The sequence below is a fragment of the Myotis myotis genome, unplaced genomic scaffold (assembly GCF_014108235.1).
Source record: "Myotis myotis isolate mMyoMyo1 unplaced genomic scaffold, mMyoMyo1.p scaffold_m19_p_5, whole genome shotgun sequence".
Classification (NCBI taxonomy): Eukaryota; Metazoa; Chordata; class Mammalia; order Chiroptera; family Vespertilionidae; genus Myotis; species Myotis myotis.
Genome location: NW_023416357.1, coordinates 58365479 through 58375568, shown reverse-complemented (window position 1 = coordinate 58375568; position 10090 = coordinate 58365479).

Here is a 10090-nt window from a genome sequence, read left to right as displayed (position 1 = left end):
AGGCTTTTGAATATACTTTTAAACATATTTTGGAGAATTCTATAAATACTCCTGAACAGTATGAAGATGGTTGATGAAGGTGGCTTTCCTCATGGCAGCTTCTTATCAGATGAAGTCTAAAACAAATTCAAGCATGGGAAGGAGGGATGGAGTACCCAGGGTGGCGGGGGGATGCGGGGGGGCGGGGAGATGGGTAAGGGGCTGGTTACTAAAATGGCAGAGAATCAGGAAGTAGAAAGGAGAAATTTTCTTTTTAACATTCTTCAGAGGAACACATAAATAGTCATTCTCATTAAAATATTTTCAAATGGTTTGATTTTTTACAAAATTTTTCAGCTGTTCCATAGTCTCCTAGAAGAATATGCTTGACTGGCATAAGATGGTAGATAATTATTTTTCTTGAAGAAAACTCTATGCTACAAAATATTTTTATAAAAAGAAATGATTCTATTCTGGCTAAGTCAAATACGCATCTATATTTTCAAATATATATACAGTTGTACATTTGGGAAAATGTGCTATTATGTGCTAAAAATTGTGCCTGTGAAGATCTAGAACTTTAGTGACTGTACCATTCTAAATGTCTACCTATTTTGCTATCCATAATGAATTACAGCTTGAAAAATATTATTTCTCAATGGCAACATCTGGTCAAATTTTGATTCTGAAAAGTATTAAAAACTACAAATTTCAGTCATACCATATAAATATAGTATAACAAATATACTTTATAACTACATTGCCTTTCACACTTCATAGCTAAAGTTAATATTATTAAGTGATTTTAAATATTAGATTATCCCTGAACCTGTCTAAAGAAATTAGAAGGGCTTTTCATTTTTTCTCTGTTTTTTATTTTTCTGTTAAAGACTCAATAGCTTGCAATAAGCTTTGTGATTTCAGCTTAAATAAGGTTGAACCTGGAAATGTTTGCATTTCTAACATGAGAATTAATCCTAATATATAAAAACCCAGGGCCCGTAATGACCAAAGGCTTGACTGACCAGAAGTCAGTCCTGCAGTCAGTGCTGGGTTGCTATAGCAACCCAGCACTGTCTGCCGAGGGGGCTGCAGATCAGGCCCGGAGAGAGGCCTGAAGAGAGAGGCAGGGTCTGATCCACTGCCTCCGTGGCAGCTGTTGATCAGCCGTTGCCTCTCTCTTTCTCTCCAGGCTTCACCAGCAACCACACCTCTGTTTCTCTCCGGGCCTCCGCAGGGGCTGCTGACCAGCTCTGCCTGTCTGATCAGGCTGGGAGATAGGCCCGAAGATACTAACTGGCATAGAAACTGGCCAATCAGAACCTAATCTGGGTGAACTGGGAAAGCAGAACCTAACGTGGGGGCTGAGGAGGGGTTTTAAGGGCAACAGCTGTTTGGTGTAAGGTGTAAGAAAGCGGTTCAATTTTTTAATGACCGCTTTGGCAGTATAGTGCATGTGGCTAGCTATCAGTCCAGATATAGTGATTATGTACTTTTGTCTGCCAAGAGCACCTACTCCTGCTGAAAACGGCTTCCCTCCCCCCTCATTTAAGCAATCCTATCCTATATAATCTATACTAATAAAAGGGTAATATGCTAATTAGACCAGGTCGACTGGCCATCTTCCAGATGTCTGACTTCCTTTCAGGCAAAGCCATCGTGAGGGGGGCTGAGACAGAGAGGGCAGTTGGGGGCAAGATCAGGCCGACAGGTGAGGGCAGTTAGGGGTGATCAGAGGCGGCAGGTGAGTGGTTAGGAGCCAGTGGTCCCAGATTGCGAGAGGGATGTCCTATTGGAGAGGGTGCAGGCTGGGCTAAGGGAACGCGCCCCACCACATGCACGAATTTCATGCACTGGGCCACTAGTGAAGAAATAAAAAACTCTTGATGATAAACTCCTCCTCCCTGTATTCTTGATAATTTCTTTATAATCTATTCTGTACTTTGCTCTTATTCACTGGGTTGTAAAGTTATGTGACATTGCTTGAAGCAGTACTCCCAATCTTCCTTTATTCCCTACTCTTTTGTACGTGTCATCTCTTCATATATAGTAGCTTTTATGTGCTTCCATTTTACTCCAAAGTTTTAAAATTGTATACAAAATGAATTCTTTGTAAAGAACTTTAAGAGGTACAACAAATTGTGAGTTCCTCTGTTAAATGAGTTTATAATATATGGACAGAGATGTTTTCTGAATCCAGATATCTGAGCCTGTAATAAACTAATAAACAATATGATGTCTATGATAAATATAGCACATGCCAGTGTGTGAATGATTCACTGGAATTTTCTGTGCAGCTAAAAGCAGGAAATGAGAAGCCTAGTATTGGGGTTTGTAGGCCAGCTGTTTTGTTGTTGAATCTGACATTCAACTATCAGAATCAGACACTGAATATGTTTTGCTCAGATAAAATTTATGTGTAAAACAAAGTACTATTGTAAAAAACTTAACATAGCTATTAATTGAAGATAATCAAGAGATGGTTATTTAATTCTACTGAGAAATGTACACTATTCTAGATCAAGTCTACAAATGTAAGGAGAGCCTAAACAACTTATTTCCTCAAGGTAATCTAGTAAAGGCATAAATTGTAAATAATCTCTTGTTAGGTTGAGAAAATAGTGCTTGGTTTCAAAATTTAAATTTCATGATAATGCTTCATCTTCAGTAGAAGTTGTAAGAGATTAGTAAGTTGGATGACCCTAGAATTTTACAGATTTATCATTGTTAATAATGTAAAATTGCAACCTAACTACCTATTTCTGGTGTACTGCTTTGATTATTTTGAAAAGTACTTGCTTCTTGAAAAGTTTACATAGAGAAGTTTTATTGTTTTTACTAATGCATCGCAGTAGTGATTGTCTACTTTGTTTTCAAAGTAGAGGAAAATAAAGTAAAATGGAAAAACATGATTTTTTCGTATTCAATTTTATATTCCCTGAACAATTTCTAACTGTAAATGACAAGAAATACCTTGTATAGGCTGTGACACTCACTTTCTATATCTCAACCTGGGACTCTACCCCTAGGTGGAGCTCTCGTTTCTTGCTGAGCCAGGAATTACTATTATCTGAGTTACTGGGGGACACCACAAAAGAAAGAAAAACCACCAGGAGAATGAACAAATAACTGAAGAGAAGGTAGTCTATGGAACTCTAAGCTATTAACATTTTCATATAGTTCCATCAGTGCTACACTCAGCTTATTTTTATAAATACATTTCTAATGTATTTCTCCTGTGGTTTTATATAATACCTTTTACAGAGAGACTGATGTAAGAATACATTATTTGTAATTTCATACTCCTGCATACACTATTGGGAAATCTATCCTGAAAAATACAAAAACAGCATTCTAAAAAACTAAATATGCTATAGAATTCAGTGGTTCTCAACCTGTGGGTAGCAAACAATGAAAATACATCCTGCATATCAGATGTTTACATTACGATTCATAAAAGTAGCAAAATTACAGTTATGAAGTAGCAACGAGAATAATTTTATGGTTGGGGGGTCACCACAACATGAGGAACTGTATTAAAGGGTCGCGCCATTAGGAAGGTTGAGAACCACTGCAGATGAAAGTTAAATACACATCAATCTAAAATTGAATCTAATATTGGGTTGTATATATTATTTCTATTAACATTAAAATGATTTGTAAATATTTTATTGGAGTCATATTATAATATATGCATAATATATTCTTAATACTATATTAGATATATAGATATTTTACATTAGATAACATATTAGACATTTCTAATATATGTTTTAGATATAGATATGCATGAATATATATTCTGGACATATATAAATTTAGAAGTAAATTAAAGAGATTAAAACAAAATATTTTTGTGGGTTTTTTTTACTACATTGAAAGAAAATTGATGTATTAGGATCTTGATACTATAAAAATGGTCAGCCGTAACCGGTTTGGCTCAGTGGATAGAGCGTCGGCCTGCGGACTGAAAGGTCCCAGGTTCGATTCCGGTCAAGGGCATGCACCTGGGTTGCGGGCATATCCCCAGTAGGAGATGTGCAGGAGGCAGCTGATCGATGTTTCTCTCTCATCAATGTTTCTAACTCTCTATCTCTCTCCCTTCCTCTCTGTAAAAAATCAATAAAATATATTGAAAAAAAAAAAAAAAAAGAATGGTCAAAGGATTAGCATTGGCATCACCTGGCAGAATTGGAATTGAACAATTCCCAGGTTTTCTATGCAACTTAAATATTTTCTCAGCTTGTTTTAAAGTTTATCTACTAACAATAAAATTTACCAAGTAATATATTAGTTTTTAAATATATAAAGTTTGTGCCTTTTTTTATCAACATAGTAATTACTTGTCTGTCTAAAAATTTGTTGTGCTACTGGGTTACTTATATCATTTCTAGTATTTTTGTATTCATACCATCCAATTTACTACTAGCTGAATGTAATTATGCCATTTTTTTCTAATGTAGTTTACCAGAATATGAGCACACTGAAGATAAGCTTGGTCAGTCATGTTTATTGAGTACTTCCAGTGTAGTAACCAGAAACAATGACAACAACAAAAGCTAGGCTGAGAGAGTGGCAGAACCCAAGGATACAGCAGAATAATGAAATATACAACCAGAAAAAGTTCCCAAGAGGATATAGGAGATTGGTCTCAGAAGGAGTTCTTGAACTGCCAAACATAAATACACATACATTTTACATGATGTTTACAGTTTCAACAGTAAGTGAATGGGAGTTCCTAAAAGAGTTAAAGTTGTTCACAGGCACACACACACACACACACACACACACACACATACAAATACCATAGAGGAGTCAACAGATTTCATAGGAAGTGGTAATCAGAGAAACAGCTAATCTCCTTTATTTTTTCACTCATATTATTCTATCATTGTACAACTACTTTTAAATCCATATCATCAAGCACCTTGCTGGTTACTAGAGAGCCAAGGATGACAAATGTAGGGCCCTGCCATCAAAGGTATTATCTATACTAATAAAAGCATAATATGCTAATTAGATGGGACAGCTAAACAACCTTCCAGATGTCCTCTTGGACATCCTTCTGGACAATCTTCTGGACAAAGCCAAGGCTGCGAGGGCCCAGGCAAGCCAGCGCGGCTGCGAGGGCTGACCCCTTGTACGAATTTCGTGCATTGGGGCTCTAGTTGCTTTATAAGAAAGTAGTACACAGTCTTAAGACACATGTTCTGTGGCCTATGTTCTGATAGTTAGGTTAAGTATGGATAAATCATGTGTCAATTTTTCCAGGAAGCTTGAAACAAAACATTGTCTGTTCCTTTGTTCAATTACATAGTACTGAAAAATATAATAAAAATGTGAATCTTCAGCTGGTCAGTGTGGCTCAGTGATTGAGCATTAACCTATAAACCAGAGGAGGTCACAGTTGGATGCTGGGTCAAGGCACATGCACAGGTGTAGGCTTGATCCCCAAAAGAACCCACAACCTTGGTGTATCAGGATAATGCTCTAACCAACTGAGTTACCAGGGCCTGATTCAAATTTGTAAATGATGTCTCAGGGCAAGGTAAAAGGAAGCTAGGGACAGTCAATGTCCTTTGGAATTTTAGCATTCCTATGAAACAAATATTTCTACCTTTGAAGTCCTGCCTAAAGCTTTCCAAATTAATAGTTTTGAGTTTGACTGTCAATGCTTTTCATAAATACAGAGTTGGCATCTTTTTAATATTTGTAATGGTACACACCATTTAGTACTCTTCAAGTACTAACTTATTCTTTTCATTCAATTTAGCTCATATCTTTAAATGAAGTTATTGCATATATGAACAATAAAATTACAATTTCCAACTTAAATTTTTATTTTAGATATTTCCAAATCCTTAACTGCTTATTTTGTAGCTTTTCAATATATTTAATGATCTCAGATAAAGCATTATTTGTTTCAGTAGAATAATGCTATTATGTGTAAACAAATAATGACATATAAAATATATACTCGCATCTCTCTAAAGCAGTGATTTTCAACATTTTTCATCTCATGGCACACATAAGTTAACTACTAAAATTCTTGGCACATCAAAAAAGGTATAATTTTGATTCACTCACGCTGGTATAATACAGATATAGGTATAATTTTGATTCATTCACACCGGACAGCTATTGTTGTGTTGGCTGGTATCATTTTTTATTTGACAATCTCAGGGAAATGAGGTCAGTGCCCTGACTAAATAGCCAGGAATTGCATGTTTTAAAAATTCTTGTGGAACACTGGTTGCAAATTGCTGCTCTAGAGCAATTTATAGAAAGAGAATTATTTAAAATCACCTTGTACATATCCTGATTGTATCAGTCAGCATTCACCCAGGAACCAGAAGGAGATATTAGTAGGGATTTGTTTCAGAGAATTGGTTCGCCCAATTATGGGAGTTAGTTAAGCAGCCTTTGTAAGGCTGTTGATCTCGTATCAGATGCTGAAGCTTGAGGTACACAGGACAGGCAATCAGGAGAAGAAGACTGCTGACCAGGCTGGAGCCTATGAGGCGTAGCAGGAGTTCAAAAGGAATGGACTAGAGTCTGTGTCTGTTGCCATGGCCTAGGTGACAGTGCTGTCCTCACGAGTTCAGGGTGCTTCTCCGGGCTTTTCACCCCAAAACCAGCACCTCTGACCCAGTGCTAACCCTGATGTGTAAGTTCTTTTTAATAAGCTTGGATTTTTTTCACTAATTGAAAAATCACAATTTAAATAAAGGAGCAATCAAACAATAGATGCTATTTATTGAAAATACATGCACATTTACAAGTGTAAGAGCCAAATCATTTGTACTAAGGGCTGATGTCTCAATTGTCTCTGACAGTAATGGAAACCATCTTTACAACCCAGTTGTGACTACGTATATCTAATATTAGGACAGATTTTAAGCTGCAAGAAGTTCTAACTAAACTATGACCAAAATAATGATTCTTAGAAAAAAAAATCCAAAGTGAATGAAAGTATACATCCGCTCAAATTAACATAAATTTGTGCCCACTAATGCAACACAATGGGTATTTTAAAATGTTGAGTTGGATTTTCAATGACTAGAATAATGCTAAGAATATTCAGAAAAGATGCAATAACTCCCGAGTTCTGTAATATTATTAATTTTAGCATTTTATTGAAAAGTCTTTTTGATTAAATAAATAAAAGAAAAATTACATATACTACAAACTATAACAAAACCAGATGTAAACATTTGAAAGATTTATCTTCATGCAAGTTTACTCTTAAGTAGAATATGCTAGAACAAAAGAAATTTTTTCACATAGCAAAGACTCATGTTTTCTATATGTTTTTCTCTTAATGTACTTATTCATACAGAGATTTTCCTATTCACTCTATCCTGTCTCCTTCTCCACCACTCTCTCTCTTCCTTCTTCACTCCTTCCATCTTTTTCTTGACTTTCTGGGCCAACACAGGAATAAAATATATAAGACAAATCTCCACTCTGCTTTGTTTGCTCAGAAAACAATGTGCTAAAGGAGATGTGAGAGTTTATGATTTTTATAAAGCCCTATCTGTTAATATAAATTTAATCAGCTCAGAGAAAGTTCTTCTTTTGGTAAGTGGTTATTCTGTGTGTTTCTTTTCATTCATGATTTCCCACTATAAATCACCCCATTCTCTTTATTATTATTGAGTTATTCCTCATACTCCCAGAAACCTCAAGACAAAAACCTGGTCATCAAAATCCATAAGGTTCAGAGCACTCTGGAAATATATGTGGGTTCCAATTCTTGGGTCAACAGTTTGGGGATGTTACCTTTACTGCTTCATAAAATAAATTTTGAGAACTTGTTTTTCTTACTCCAAAGCAATTTCTATTAAATTTGCACAAGAATCTTCTAGGACAAATATCATGTCACTTACCCTCTCTTTCTTAGAGAAATAAGATGAAAAGGATGAAGAAATGCACTATAAATATGATCACAGAAGGTAAATGATAAAATCCCTAAAAAACTAGATTTAACAAAATAGCTATTCACCCACAAACATCTGACTGGTGAGCCTGCATTCTCTAACATCTACTAAGAAAATTTGTAATTTGTTCTTAATATCCTTTTCACATAAGAAATTTATTTATTTTTTAAAATGTTTTCTACATTGACCAATTTGAACCAAAGCTCTACTTAATATAAAAGGTGAATAATTATAAGTGACTGAATGATAAGCTGAATGACACAGTGGTATAGTACCTGTTGTAGATTCCTCAAAGTGAGCATGCAAAGCTTTCATGAGTAAACATACTATCATCATGTGATATAAGGTGTCTGCCATTTTACCAAATAAGATAAATTAAACCTCAATCCATTTCTGAGTTAGCAAAGACAAAATAACTTTTTAAAGTTACCTGTAAAACTGGAGCTGTTTGTTCATACACCCCAACCCAGACACACACATGTGCTAGTGTTATATAGAACCACAACCTGAGCCCCAAGGCCTATTATCTTTTGTTTTCATTAAAAATGTCCACATCCCCTGCCATATTAATTTCCACAGGATAATATTAGTTAAAATTAGGAGTGTTTCTTTCAAAGCATAATCATGTTAAATATTTTAATTACAAGCATCCATCAATAGGTAAAATCTAACATTGGAATATTTTCAACTTAACTGTTGAAAATGTAGAAGAAAATGTAGAACACTGAAATTAATATCAAAAGTTTTGAAAGACATGACATTATGTGAGTGTGGTACTAACAATTAGGAAAAATGACATTTTAATAGACTTAAAAGAATTGTGAAAACTGAGCATTTTAAAATCTTGTAAATCTTAATAATCTGTGAACTAAATTATAAATCAGAGATTGAATATCTTCAACTTGAATACATTGTCAAAATACCAAAATCTGAAAGTATCTATTGGGAGAATAAGCTCCCTTAAAATCGTCAACTGAAACTGTACAATGCCTTTATTTTTTTATTTTATGAGTACCATGGATAACATTTATGAATAACATTTTCAGGTTTTCATTGTGAAAAAAAATCACTGTAAGATAATGAGTGTAATTTAGGAAAGTATATCCATATTTGCTCACAATGGTATCGATTATCATCTTATTTTCTTTCATTTGGTCCTTCAACTAAAGACAAATGTTTAGTTGCAATGTAGAAACTGAAAACCATATCAGGGAACTTTTCATAGTCTGTTACGTTAAAATTCCTTAGTCTACCTTGAAAGCCTTCACCCTCAGGTTGCTGGTTTCTCTTGAAACCATGGAACCGGGGGCAACTTAGAGCCTACATTCCTAGGGCAATACCTGGCTGGTGCTCTGTACTGGCTTGCCCTTTAAAAAGGATTGTACATTGCAGTTAATCTTTAAGAAAGTTCCACTTGTTGAGTTTTGATAGCATAACAAAGAAAAATATTCATACTTGATAAGGAATTAAAATACTCTTCCCTTTTTCTAATTACATATCTGTATACAGCTGAATTTTCTTCATATATGTCAGTTAAACCAATATTTCACAAAAGAATAAATGTAAATGTCTTTATAATGTCTATCATGACATTGAAGAGATTTTGAAAAATGTAAAATAAAAAGCAGGTGTTCAAAAGAACAAGTAAAGCTTTTGGTGAAGAATATTTGTAGTAAAATCAATTTAAAGAAACTCAATGCAGATTTCCTTTCAAACTGTACAGAGAAAGTGAAGAAAATACAAATTATGCAAATAGAAAAAAACATTTTTCTAATGAATACATTTGTTAAGACAGATAAAATCTTTAAAATTTTCAAACTGTTTGTCAAAAAACATTAAACTGATTTATTTTAATTTACTCAGAATAGCATCTCTGCCTTGATTAGCTTCTGTCTTACTAAAATGAAAGCATTTTCCTAAAAGTAGTCTGATTTCCATGAATCCATGCATATTCATTCCAATTATTACATCTAAGTTTAACATGTTTTACTCCCTAGCAACACAAGCTATTTGTTCACATATACACAAAGTTATATTTACTTACCTAAGTACATTTTCCTGCTTGCTGTGTTTAGTTTACTTATTACCTGTCATAATTACTATATCCTGAAACTCATGAAAATCACACATCTGTTTTTGATTTTTTTTATTGTTTTTCAGTGCATCCATCT